Source organism: Athene cunicularia (genome assembly GCF_003259725.1).
Source record: "Athene cunicularia isolate RWA chromosome 14 unlocalized genomic scaffold, athCun1 chr14_part1, whole genome shotgun sequence".
NCBI lineage: Eukaryota > Metazoa > Chordata > Aves > Strigiformes > Strigidae > Athene > Athene cunicularia.
The window spans coordinates 13,117,231-13,131,547 of NW_020799118.1; the positions used below are offsets into that span (position 1 = coordinate 13,117,231).

At 44.8% G+C, this 14,317-nt stretch overlaps 1 protein-coding gene across 4 annotated transcripts in view; it reads right to left on the reverse strand.

Moving 5' to 3' along the window:
- CACNA1H (calcium voltage-gated channel subunit alpha1 H) overlaps positions 1-14,317 on the reverse strand; it is a 127,430-nt gene that overhangs the window by 66,863 nt on the left and 46,250 nt on the right. The window lies entirely within an intron of this gene.

Genomic DNA, 14,317 nt, shown 5'->3' on the forward strand with positions numbered 1-14,317 from the left:
CAACATATTTACGGTATTACTTTCCCATTTCTCAGTTTCATTCAGCAAAATGCAATTTCATTTCAAGTGGCATAAACGCCAAGATGGGTTAGATCAATTGCTGTCTTCTCCACCCTCAGGAGGAAAGGACCTGGGCAATCTGAAATGCTATCAGCAGTAGCGTACAAAACTAACGCTACTATTCTTGAAAAGTAGGCCAATCAGCTGGATCACATCTTGATGGAGAATCACTTGGTCTGACAGATGGCTGGAAAAATAAGCCTTAAAATGGAAAAAACCCCTAAACCCTATAAAATAACTCCCCCGAACAAGGCCAGAAATGCTCAGGTTTAGTTATTAAACAAGAAGTCACAGGAGGAAGGAGCCAACTCTCCATATAACAGACAAGGAGGAATGCCTCCAGCAATACACCAAGAGCACTGTAATAGCTCACCTGGGGAGAGAAGCTCTAGTGGGGATTCTGCAAACTGGTCCTCCCTGTCAGTACTAATACACTGATTAGTTTCATTGAAAAAGAAGAAAAATGGAAATATGCCTGAACTGAGGACAGTGAATGCCTAATAATTCCTCCAGTGGTGGGTGCAAGGGAGGAGGTGCCTGTTCAGACTGAGCCTGGTGCCAAGGGGAGCCATGATCATCCCTTCACTCTCAGCACAGCAGTGCTGTGGCTGGAACGTCGTTCAGGAGTACAGAGGACAGCATGTGTGCCGTGGCGCATCAGGAGATGCCTCTGGCAACTTCCCAATGTTTCAGAAATGGACCTGTTGTACCCCTTCCCTCTTCTCCTAAGCAGCTGTTACATATGAGCAGGCTTTTCTCCGTGAGCAGACTGCCATCTCACCCCACATTGGCTTAGTTCCTTTAAGAGCATCTGGCGAAAATCCAGGGAAATTATACAGGCTGAATCATTCCCATCCATATGCTGGTGGAGTCCTTCAAAGAACCAACAGATCTGTGAGGCGTGACATCTCTTAGCAAGGCCTGTGTTGACTCTCATCCAATATATTTGGCTTATCCCTCACCATAAAAAAAATTACACAAGGAATTATAGTCACACAATTCTTGCCCATTGCAAACCGTTTTTTGTTCTTCACCACTATCTGTGCTGAATTCAACAACAAATGGTCAAAAATCATCAGCCTAATGCCTGAAATCAGATTTGCTGGCTAATCACAAAGCATTTTTTTTAATTAAAAAATGCATCTTTCATACCAATTTTTAATTTTTTTATGTTTAAGATGAAAATACATTCTATTCCATACCATTAACTAGAAAGAAGAGCTAGGGTCTGTCTTTTCCTTTTAGATGTAAACTGAGTCACAAAATTACAAGAGCTGGTGAATTTAAGAAAAAGCATACAATATTGTGAGACATACTATAAAAGGATAGACACAAAGATCGTAGAAATATGCTACAGCCCTTTCCAGACAAAAATTAACACAGAAGCCCTACCTCAAGGAGTCTGCACAAGAAATCAAGGTTAATTGATGACTGACTTTGCTAAAATCTTGCAGCTAAACTACAGTTGCGAGTTTCTGACTGTGCACAGAGGTTACAGGTGGCTCTGACAATGTCCATTAAAGGTGGCAGGAGCATGAACATTGAGAGAAGAAATAAATGTTTCCAAACATTTGATTGTACTGCAAGAGGCACCTTTAGCAATGATTATATGTTCTTTATCCACAGACAAGCAACCGGCTTACTCTCTGCTAACAGAGAGATCAAAGGCCATTGGGTTGTCATTAGCAGGCAAACTCAATAGAAGTTGTTTACTTCACCCAAGCTAATAGCACTGGAAATATTTAATCAAAAAATGGACACAGTCTCTTTATTACTGCCAAGATGATTCAGAAGGGGCCACTTAAATCTATTTTGTCAAACCATTACTCATCCTTTGCTAATAGACCTTTATGGAGAGTTCCTTTGAAAAATACACATTCATGACTTGGGGGCTGCGTACTGGTATTAGTTGATGAGGTACATCAAGAAAACATAATAGACGGCTGCTGATGGGAAGAACAAGATGGGGAATATGTTTAGTCTATATCTGATGAAGACCTTGACTTAGTCATCTTTTAAGCCCAAGGAGAGGAAGCTGAAGTGGCCTGATGGGGAAGTAAGTTCAAGGAGAGGACAATTCTTCAGAAAAATTTGAGCAATCTGCTGTAATTGACCTCTGAGTGCTAAGTGGAAGAAGGAAAGATGGAAGAAGATTAGGAGAACTTCTCTGAGGTTGAAGGATCTTGGGGTAGAAGAAGAAAACCAAAACATTGGGTGGACATCAGGAGAAAATCTGGTGTATCTTACAGGACAGCCGGGTGTTGCCCACTTGAGCCTTCATTTTTGGGTCACCCAGGGAAGGTTCAGTGTCTACACGGAGATGCCAAATGTCAGGACTCCCAAGCTCTCTTCCTAACTCCTAGACTACTATCTAGTCCCTCATGTGGTCCTAAACACGTATTAGACATTTGGGCATAGGCAGTTCTTTATGGGCTTCCCTTTGGGATGTGCAGAGACTTCCATTAACCAAGGACATTCACCTTCTAGGGTTGTCTTAGAAGATATGAAACAGCTTACAACCCCAATATAGGAAGAGTTGATCCTGCCTTAGAGCAAGAGGATGGACTAGGTAAGTTAAAACTCTATCTACTCTGATTTTTGTGACACTGGACTTGAAAAGATCCCCTAGGTTCTTAGGATCCAAGCTACTGCTAGGATAGGTAGCTACATCTTGTCACTTTTTCATAAGCTGACGAAGCTCGTGGACATCCTGTGGGGACAATACAGCTCGGGGAACCTCCAGCCCTTTTGTCCTCCAAGACAGGATTGCACTTGGTACAGACTCAGTTTTGATACAGTTTCTCTAAAGCTTCTGGAAACACTCATGAAAAGCTTAAGATTCAAAAGCTTCATCAGCATGGAAATTATTATCTGGAAATCCACATCCTTGCTGCTCTTAGTCTAGGAGCCTGGAGAACAAATTCAGGGGAAATCCACCTTTCCTCCCCTCTAGCAAACCTAAAGCAACCCAAGCGATTGTTACAAGCTTATTTATGTCCCTAAGAACACAATGCTGTGAACAGCCCAGGGTGCTCTAGCCTGCAGCCAAAGCAGGCAGATGGGAACTTTAGAGCTGCCACGCTGTTCTTGCAAGTGAATTATTGATACATTCTTCTTAGCCATGAGCATCAGACTAAAGTGGCAATTAAAACTATCCACAATGATCAAAAAGAAAAAGCAAAGATGAAAAGGTACAAAACCAGCATCTGTATTTCCCAGCAGCGTGTGCTATTATGACTAGCAAGGAAGGCTTCTGGGTCCTGATCCTTCAGGAGTGTCTTTGATAACAGCTTGCATCAGAGCAGTGGGACAGTGGGGATCAACACAACACCACCATTTCTGCTGGAGACAAGGGAATGAGTCGCTCCTGGGAGCCCACTGCCCCATTTTAGCTTTTCAGTGTGCACAATATCGGCATTCAAACTCAGAAATTTAAAAATAACAACTACAATCACCGTCATCCCTCCTGCTACCTGAGACAACAGCAACTGTTTTGCTAAGGAAAGAAAGGACAAAAGAGGTCAAAAAGGAACTACAAGACAGAGCAGCCCTTCAGCATAGTCACATCACTTGGACATGGCACAAAGTGAAAGCCTGGAATTACTGAACGTGAGCAAAAATCAGCAGGAATGCCCAGCAACTCTTGTTCCTCCTCACATCAGCTGTTTATATCCTATAGCCAGCTACTGGATTTCCATCTGGCAGAATTTCTCAATTTCAGTGGAACCACCACTGAGTTTGGAGGTGGGCCAGTGCTTCCACATTTTCACCTTCTTGACAAAACCCCCCGATGAAATGAAATTATATTAAACCATCACAAATATTCAGAGATAACCAAGGAAATTGGTTAATTAACAGAATTAACAGAAAATGACTGTGCTGGATTTGCAATGTGTTTCTCTTGAAATATTTATTCTAATACTGGGAGAAGAACACAGAAATCTGGAAAACAGGGCTTAAAAATTAGGAGGTGACTTTCCATTGCATTTTTCTCATTTCTTTTGCATGAAATATGCCTCACCCCCAAGCATGCCCTGGATTTGCACTGTTTCTATTGTTATGGGAACAAAATGATTCAGGAAAAAAAAAAAAAAAAGTATAGTCTTTCCAATTTTATATAATGAAATAAAATGACTGCTAAAATAATGAAATTCAATTAGCCCTAACAACAGTAGTACTAATTAAAACTATTGTAATTCACTACTACTACAAGGATACATTGACAAGCTTCAGAAGATGCAGGACTGCTGAACACCTTAGAGTAGGGGCTCTCTTCCCAGGCTGGTGGAGTGGATGTATTTGGTTTTGGAAGTTGTTAGTTCAGCCTTGGTGAGTTGGGCAAAGGGACTGTTACGCTAACTACTAATTACACTGCTAATGGCAACAATAATAACACCTCTCAAATCATCAGCACTGATGCTGTGAATGCCAAAGTGATGCAATTATGTGCTGCTGTCATTTCAAGGGGAGCTGCGAGGCGGAGAAAAGCAAAGGTAAAAGAGGCAGCACACTCCTACTGATTTATCATCTTGCAGCAGCTTTGCTACAGAAGATGCCTGGTTCAGGTGAAGGGCCAGGTAGCCCTTTCCATCCGTCCTCTCCTACATGACACTAGGCTGTGCCTGGCCCTCGCGCTCTGCACAGGCCATGCTATCCCTCCATGTTGCCTTGCCATGATGTCCCCATCCTGACCCCACGCTGTGTGCAGGAACCATGGCAGGAGAAACCCTCCAGGCAGAGGAGATGAGCTCTGGCTTGCTGCATCACCTGGTCCCCCGGGACAGCACTGGGGCAACACCCGACCACGCCACAGCCTTACTGAGTTGCGTGGCTCTGCCAACCTGCTGTGCACACCACGCATTCACCCCGGGAAAATATCTCAGACAGTAACAGCTCAGACAAAAAGAAAAAACCCAACCAACCAAACAAAGAATTTCATTTGCAACCTTCCTTCCTGCCGCATTCAAGTTTTCCTCCTGGCAGCTTTTCTCATCCCTGCCATGGCTCTGACTAGCAGAAGTGATGCCTCTCCCATGGGAAGAGCTGCGAGGCACAGACGTGCAGGACAGGTCGCTCCAACCCTCTGCTCTAACCAGACCTCACGCATACGCCAGTCACACCAGGGCTTTGATCCAGCTCCCTGCCCTGGGAGCAGAGCCAACCATCCCCTGCTGAAGAGGCAACCCTAGGAACAAGCCAAACTGATCCATATCCTCCAAACAGCTATGTCAGTTCTCATATGAAACAGGCAACACAAGGTTTTATTTGTAGAGAGTGGGAGTGAAAGAGAATTCAAGATGCAATCTCCAGCGTAGTGGTTTTAATAAACTAGTAAAGCTAAAACAACCATGTGCAAACAGTGAGCCCTTGAGAAAGCAACTCAGCTCGCAAATGTCTCTGCCCTGATGGAAATTCTCCTCATGGGTTTCCAAAATGGACAGATCACGGTGAAAGCTGTCAAATTATTTTGTTTCTTAGTCCCCAAATGTGTCGAGGGGTGGGATACACTGTGGATGTCAAGCAATTATTTCCTAAACATCGGTACTTGCTCTTGCTTGAGAAGGTGGCAAGTGTTTCCATGGCAATGAGCTATTGCCTTGGTGACCATGGACCTGGACCGATGCTGCTAAACCACTGTGACCTTTGGACATCTGAGCACAGCAAGGAGTTTCCCTCTTTGATGTCTAATGATGGTTTTTTTTTATTTCTGAGGCCATCCTTGTCTAAAAGTTGCCTTAGGTGGTTGTGTTAGAGACACAGAAGCATGAATTACTATAGAGAAGCATCTTCTGTTCACACCTGCCTCTCTGCTACCCAACGCAGAATTAACTTGTCTATTAGCACAGCTCAGGAGCAGACAGGATTGGACCTAGGGTTGGTTTGCACTGGCTGCTAGAAAATTAAGCAGAGGAGGCACAGGACTTCATTAGCCCAGACATCAAAAGTACCTTAATCTATTTGCATTTAAACCTTTATAAGAGAGGTCAACCTGAGAGGCAGTTGTGTTAATAAGGTCAAGAAGGCAGCTGGCACATAAAAAAGCAACTTTGCACATAAACAGGTATCCTCCTGGCAAGAAATATACTTAGATTTCTGTGGAAGAGTAAAAAGTGTCTGTATCTCCCTCCAAACAATCTTCAGATAAACTTTGTGCTATCATAAAAGCTCTACCTGGGGCTCATATAGCAGAAAATTTTTGCATCTCTGCCTTTGAGAACTTCTGCTGCTTTTCTTCCCAACTTTATCGTTGGAACACACTCCTTCCAAGCGACTGGCAGTCCGAAACCTGATCGAACTGAACCATTACATTAGTTGCTTTTCAAATTTGCACAAACCCTGCACTCTACAACTCCAAAGTGGTTTCTATGGAGATGTTAAAAAAATGAAACGGCATCTTCTGGGTGCCAAATTTGGCATGGCAAAAACTTGGCTGAGCAGCAAATGCTGCATGAGAGGAGTGTGAGGAGTGAATTAGAGACCCAGAGTACGGCTGCTTACTCAGAGCCACAGATAATGGGGGTAAGTTACTGCTTTGGCTGACAGGTGTTAACCAAACTGACACGCTGCACTGAGTATCACGCGGAGTTTAATTAACTGCAGGCAATGGGGCATTAATACAGGAGAGGACAGCCTGCCCAATTTCCTTACGGTGTGAACGTGATAGGGAGAGGGAGAGACGTGAGCATTTGCAAGGCAGAAGTGATCCTTGTGCATTAAGAGGTTTCTCAGAAGAGCACTGGAGCTTGGCTGCCTCTCAGAGAAGCTCTATCTCCTTAATCTGCAAAACTGGGCAGAGTTGTCCAAATCTTGCAACTTCCTACACAGTCTATTTTAGAGTCTTAGAAACAAAAACAACGCACAACAGGAAGGATGCGATTACTAGAAATATGTCTGAACTCTCCCACACCCCAGCTCCATCAATCTTGATGGCTTCACCATTTGCATTGTTAAGACAGAGCTTTCATGTCCCGTCCCATCTGTACGGTCCTACTGGGTCAGAGCTCTGGTCTGCACTGGTGCCCAACTCCCTCAACACCCGTGCTAGGTCCAAGTCTGCCTCCCTCTGCTTTTCAGGCACTGAGCTGGACACAGAAAGGCCTGTAGGCACGGCAGAAATGTCCCATCTCGTGCTGACACAACTACCTTGAGCCATGCAGAGCCCTAATCTGAATACAGTGACCCTAGAGAGACACAGCCACCAGCCCTAAGACTCTAACAAGACCTTCTATCCCAAGTACACTATTCCCGAGTATATTTGATACTTTTCAGTCCAAGTTCTGTTCAAACAAAGGCCAAAATCTATTTTGTCTTATTTAAGTAAATCACTAAAATCAATCAGCCAGGGCTTCAAACTTCAGATCATGTGCACACAGGAGTAAGGAAGCACACAGAACCAGTGCAAACGTGGCGGTGGGGACCGAACAGCATGGCGCTCCCTTGCTCTTTAAAGAGAGGAAGAGTATCTCCTCCTTCAGCCACGGTAATTGGGACAACTGCTTTTAAGTGAACACACGATAAATGGTACGGAGCACTGTCTCCTCCTGGAGAGTGGTCACCCCTGGGATCTGAACAAATGGCTGCATCAAGTCTGGCTAGTGCCAACCTGATTCTTAAACTATTAAACCATCCCTTCAGGCTCTGTATCCTGTACTTTCTGTGTATATTGCACAAGGGAAAAGAATTTGATTTGGGGTTTCGAGAATTTCAAACAAGGATATACAATTAGAAAAGTATTTGCTTCAGATGATGATAAATAACCCTGGACTGGAGAACCTCAGAAAATATCTGCTCTTCACTCGGGCGTGGTGACACAAAGTCTTCTGCAGTGCTGTTTTACATGCTCTCCCGAGAGCCCAAACTTGTTAACCTTAATTTCACTGCATGTTTTCAGAGGAGTGACAGCTGCAGCCATAAATACAGCATTCAGATTTCATGGTATAGTTAAAAAATCAAATATGAATGAAATCCTCTGCTATTACACATCGACTAGCAAGGGAGGAAAAAAAAAAAAAAAGGAGTGGGAGGAAATTCATAGCATTAAATCATTTCTGAAATACAAAAGGATTTCTGCAAGCTCAAGTGGGAAATATCCGCTCCACTGTTAGCTGCAGGGTCAATATCTGTCTGTTGGTCTCAGCCTGCCTGTCCATCACTCACTCATGGGTTAAACTTGAGTCTCAGGAACAGGGAGAATCTGTGCATAAGAAAGGAGCAGAGGTACATTCTCAGCGATCAAACTCCCCACACCGAAGCAAAGGAGCGATTCCTGCTACCTGCGGTGTACCTGTACATGCTAGTACTCCCGCAGTGGGAAGGAAGGGATGTAAATAACATAATTCCAGCCTGAACATTAGGAGATTCCCAGTGGCACCTAAAGAGGAGACAAAGCTAGGGAAAGAAGAGCAGAGAACAAGAGGAAGAATGGGAATGTTTTTCTGGATATCTTTGAGGAGTGTTTTGGTGGGTTATGTTGTCCTCAGAGGAAGTGGGGAGCCGGGTGTCCCCCACCCCCCCTCTGGCTTTAGGGGCTTTCAGAGGCATTCACAGCTCCTAATAGTGCTCAGCATAAACTGGGATTCCTGGCATTTAATCCCCCTGCACTTCCACGCTCTGCAGTTCAGTCCCTTGTACTTTGGCACACATATCAGCTGACACCTGCCAGCACTCCAACGTACCATATTAGTAGTTCTGCTTTAAAGACATTCAAGATGCTGATCTTTTATTTTGGCAAATTCAAGAGACCTTAGCACAAGTGAGAGATCTTCTGCAACATGGCCCCTGTAACACAGGCCATTTGCAAGGAGATAATTGCCCGGCAACCCACGCAGCTTTCAGACTCCCTGGCTGAAACTAATTTACACAAATGACTTTAAACTCTTTGCACTCTTTGCACTCCCAGGCAGCAGTGACTGGGGATGAACAATGCTGACAGGGTTGATGTTTCGCCTCCGAACCATTCATGAACAAAAGGAAAACTCCAATTTTCTCTCATATTGAGCAACTCCCTGTGGTTTGATTTACTTCCTCTTATTGATTGGATTTGGGGCAGGTTGGAGCTGTAAAGTTTCTGCTAGACTCTGGATAGCTTTGAGAGCAAGGCGCACCTGGGGAACATAGAGCCAGGGCTTTGTTCCCCTGGTCCCATCGCCAAGCTCCAGGTAGAGCTCCTAGGATCAGCCAGCACACTCTGGCTTCACAAACCACCTCAATCCAAACTAACTTTAGACAAGTCCATGTATAGTCATGCTGAGAATCAGAGAACTACAGGATCCATCTATGTGCAGCAAAGTCAATTCCCTTTGAAGTATATAAAATAAATAAACCACTTATCTTTCTGCTGCTTTCTCCAGGGCCACCATAGTAAAAAGTTTTGGATTTGTCTGTGCAGGGGACAAGGACAGGATAGGGAGAGAGGGGATATTAATTTGTACAGGTATCAGGCAGGAGAGGAAAACTCCTGAGAAATGCCTTCACTGGGGGAAAGAAGCCAAGTGTTCTTCCTGCCCCATCCTCCTCGGTGGCAGACTCCCTGCTCTAAGCAGGCTTTATCACTGATGCTACAATGCCTGTGCACAGAGTGTTTTTCCAAAATTGGGAGTCAGGCTGTCTTTAAGGCTGTAAACCAGACAGAGCAAACAAAAATAGAGCTTTAAAAGAATGCATGCAGGCATGCCAAATCTCCCTCATTTTCGAGTAAGAATCTCACTCCTTTCAGATGCAGCTTTCTCCCCCCACCTCCCAAAACCATTTATAAAAAAGCATCCCAATCTTGTAACAAAGGATTCAGAAGGTGGTTTCAAGGAGACATTTAAATCTTCATTCATAATTCTAGAAAATCTCAACTGTCCCAGCTGGAGAACCCTGGTTAAAACCTGAGGAAAATTCATGATTCAGGTTGACAGCAGCAGTAAACATACCTGTTTATTTCCTTGCAGTGGTAATTCTCCTCTGGCTTAAGGTGCTAGATTGCTACCCTGAGCATCTTTAATCCTTTGCCTGCTGATGGGGACAGCTGGCTCTGCCTCTCTGCTCCAAGGTACCCAGAGAAGGGTGGTGTACAGGACACCTTAGCAACACCACCGAATCTCCACACAGAGCTTTTAGACCAAGTTGCCATCATTTCGCATGTGCTGCCAAACTAACCTCACTTTGCTCTTAGGTGTGGCATGACTGTCTTTTCTACACCTTCCTAATATTTTCTCAGTTAAATCTATTTTTAAGACACAGAGAAAGCAATCAGCCACAGGGAGTGGCTGGAAAGGCACAAAAGTATTAAATTAATCATGACTATTTCCTCTGCCTCCTAGCAGCTGGGAACCACCAATCTATAGGCACCATTAGTCCATGGCACAGAACCATCATGTATCACCCTCCCCATCCTCTTACTTGCATAGCCCATTGTGTAACACTCCTGTTGTATTTGGTTAGAATTTGGGCTGCAAACTCCTTTTCACAGAGTTTACCTGCAACCTCCAGGCATAAAAACTGGTGCTGGGAGAGGTTCAGTGCTCTGTTCCCATTTCCACTGTTATTATTACTTGTAATAACATCTAGCAGGCTCTGCCTGGGAGCCCCACATGATGGGGTGATGTACACAGGACAAAACGTAATCCTCGTCTTGTGTAACAAAAAATTCAAGACAAAAGATGGATACAGACAGACTGGGCGAGTGTAAGGAAACAAAGAGACAGCCTTGGCTAACACGGGAGATGGTGTTCCTGGTGGACCAGCAGTTGCATCCTTCCAAGAGTTCCTGAGAAAATCCAAACCACTCCTTGCTTCCTGTCACTCCAGGGCACCTTCCTCTCCAACCCTTGCCAATGGTGCCTAAGCACATTTTCCTGTCCCCATCGGTTGGTTTGGCTGTCTCAGTCTTTTGCATTTCTTCCTCTGCTGTTCTCTGCTAACCCTGCTCTTGTCCCTACAGGCCAGCTGACTTTCAGGGAGGCAGCTGGAAGGATGGCAAGCTGCTGTTGTGTGCAGTACCAAAGTCATGTGGGCTGCTCGGAGGAATAAGGGGCTCTGCACGTTGCCTGCAGGCACCACGATGTCTCTGGAGCTTGCTGATCACAGCTGCCATGAACCAGACGCTCAAGCTCCTCCTCAAACTTGTATCTTGTCATGACTCAGGCAAGGGACTACCAGGTATGCCTGCTCTGGAGCACGGAGTGTGCTCACCCCAGAGTGTGCTTACCTGAACAAAGCCAACCTCCCTCTCACCAACCCCCCTCCCAGATGAAAAGCATTCACCTGGCAGCTAGCAGGAAGGCGCAGACTCAGTGCAACACCACACTCTGTTTGTGAAAGCCACCTTCTTCATTACAGGCCCCTTCTCATTGCAGTTTCCCTTTGCAGAAAGCAAACACCCTGCTGGCCAGCTGTGTCAAGCCTCCCTGCCTTGGAGCACATTAGAGCCATTGTCAGCATACCATGTGAAGCAGGCCGCCCATGGTTGTGATTTACGCACATTTTTGTGATGAAATGCAGCTGGCAAGTGCACTCTGCTTTCATTCTTGGGGCTATATTACACTTGGTTTATTTTACCTGCCAGTTGAAATGCAAACAATCTGTCTACAATCTATATATAACCACCCATTGCCATCATGTATGTTTATGAAGCATGGGGCTTTCATGGATTCAGTCTCAGAAGCCCTGCAGGGTTGTCTCGGCGACTCTCTCAGCTGAGTTGCTATATGACCCAGATGAAACACACACATCTGGTGGGTCCCCGCACACTGCGGCTACACAGCGTGGGTCTGTTACTGGTGCTGTGCAGATCTCCAGTCTCCATGCCACAGCTTATGCTGGGAAGCATGTTACTATCACCTGCTTAAGGAGTCTGTCATCTTGGCAGAGAGCAGATGTGATTTATATGGCCAATCCCTCGCCATAGAGAACAGCTAATGGCGTGAGGGGAAGGAACTGAACCATTGGTGGTGGTAAAACGTGCCTACAGTTCCACAGGGAGTATCCTAATATTATTCCCTAAGCTAATGAGCACATCTATAGGAACCAGATCAGACTGCAAACTCCCCTCACCATGACTAGCTCTGTTGTTCCCCTGACTCTCCCCTCACTGCTCAGTATGTCAGCACTCAAATGAGTTATTGCACCCAGTTTCTGCATTGGAGAGGTGCTGTTCCTGTCTGGTAGGAGGCAGAGGAATGGAAGGATCTCTAGTATGCTTTCCCTTATATAGTAAAAAAAAATATACCAAGAACATACAATCCAACAGAAGGGAAACAGAGCAGTGGAGTAGTCAGTTAAATTACAGAGGAGAGAGAAGGCTCCATGAACACCACTCGCAGTAGGCTCCCTGTGGAAGGATGTGATTTACCCCCTTTGCCATGAGAACTGCTAAGGTCCAACAGACAGTGATCGAGCCGGGACACCTGGCTTTTAACGGCAAACGTTTGCCATCCATTCATGCTGTCTTGCCTCCGATCCTCGATTCCCTCTGACACTGGAGTGACACTTTGACAAGTGTAAATACTCCACATATGAGCTGCTGCTGGCTCTGATCAGAAGCCTTGCAGCCTGAACTGTGCAGGTTTGTCACTGTCTTGGCAGAGTGGCTGTCTGCAGGAAAGGGGGCCTGAAGAAAGGTGGTCTGGAGAGCACTAAAAAGGTGGTATGATCTTGGGGCACAAAAGAGGATGGAAAACACCCCTCTCTTCCCCAGCATCACCAAAGCCCTTCTCTTCTCTCCCAAGAGGTGGAGACAGAATTCAGGTTATCACCAGTTATTTGTTGAATAAGTCAAATTTCTGCCACTCTGCTCAGGAGACCCAGGATGTGTTCTCAACCCATGTAGCTTCCCTACCAAACCAATGCTTGGGGAAAGCTGTCCGCTTACTGCTGGGACCTCGGAGGGGTAGCAGGGAAGGGACAGCTTCATATGCAGCTGACAAAGCCCAAACTCATAAAATAAAGGACTATTAAGGGCAGAATGAGTTTCACATCTTTTATGCAATAAAAAAAAAAAGATATTGGGCTGAATTTTCACATCCTGGAATGGGCTGGGGTATTCTGTTTGCTTCAAGTCCAGCCACTGTGTAAGTTCTTAAAACTGGATCATGCAGAAAGTTTGAAGAATGAACAAGTTTTGCCAGTTGAAAGTCAGAATCTCAGATCAGGATAATATTTTATTGACTCACAACTCAAAAGGAATTTAAGCAATTTGCTTCAAACACTGCTGAAAGATTCTCCTCTGCTTTCTGAGTAAGTGCTGAGCTTTCCAGGCCAAACCAATTTTTCAAGCCCAAATTGACAAATGCTAAAATAGAATGTCACTAGAGAAGCTAGTTGCTACCTTAAATCACACAGAATTACTTTTATTCCAGAATAATAAAATGCGCTACTCAAAACCAATACTTCTCTTGCACTAATAAGCAATGGACCACTGGGTGCCCACCAAGGTCAGCTCCAACCTCCTCTGAAGAGAGCTGCTCTGAACAGAACATGCCATGGATGAGGGATCAGAAAAAGCAATTAAAAGCTCTTTGAACAGCAATAGCTTGGAACAAATACTAATTTGTACTTCACCTCTGAGAAGTGAATATAAAATAGCATTTCTAGTGTCATTTGATGTAAATTGAGCCTTTTATGTGGAATCATTACAAGTATCAACAGCTACTTCTGCAAATTCCTCTGGGGAGCAAAGCGGTGGGGTCTCTCCTCACAGCTTAAACCAGAGTTCCTCATGGATGAATTCAGAGTTCACCCTTCTGCAGGGATAACACCAGTATCTCTCCTGGACAAATGAACAGGACTCTGTCCTACTGAACAACTGGAGAGCTGGGAATCAAGGCAGACCAAAGAAGTAGCAATTATTTTTTCAGACCAGTCAGTGAAACACACACAGGAGCTGACTCTGGGACAAAACGGTATCAGCTTTCAGTGGCAAAGAGGCACTTGGAAACAGCTCCTGGAACGGGACCTGCCTGTGCCAGGCACCTCTCCCCGCTGTCCCAAAGGCATGGAAGAGGTCATGGTTTTGGAGCTTACTGCTCCTGCTTGGTTGCTGCAGTGCCATGGCACGTTCTCAGATACTCTGGAGAATTGTCAGCTGCAATGAATGCATAACAAAGTCATCCAATGTATTGAAATTGCCTGGAAGATTAATGCAAGAATTGCCTTCTTTGTACTTCGTTTTTCTCATCTGTGGGAGTGATAATTCATGCTGGAGATAGACAAATAAATAAATAAAGCATGAGAGGAGGGAGGGAGTTAAATAAAAAAAAAAAAAAAAAAAACT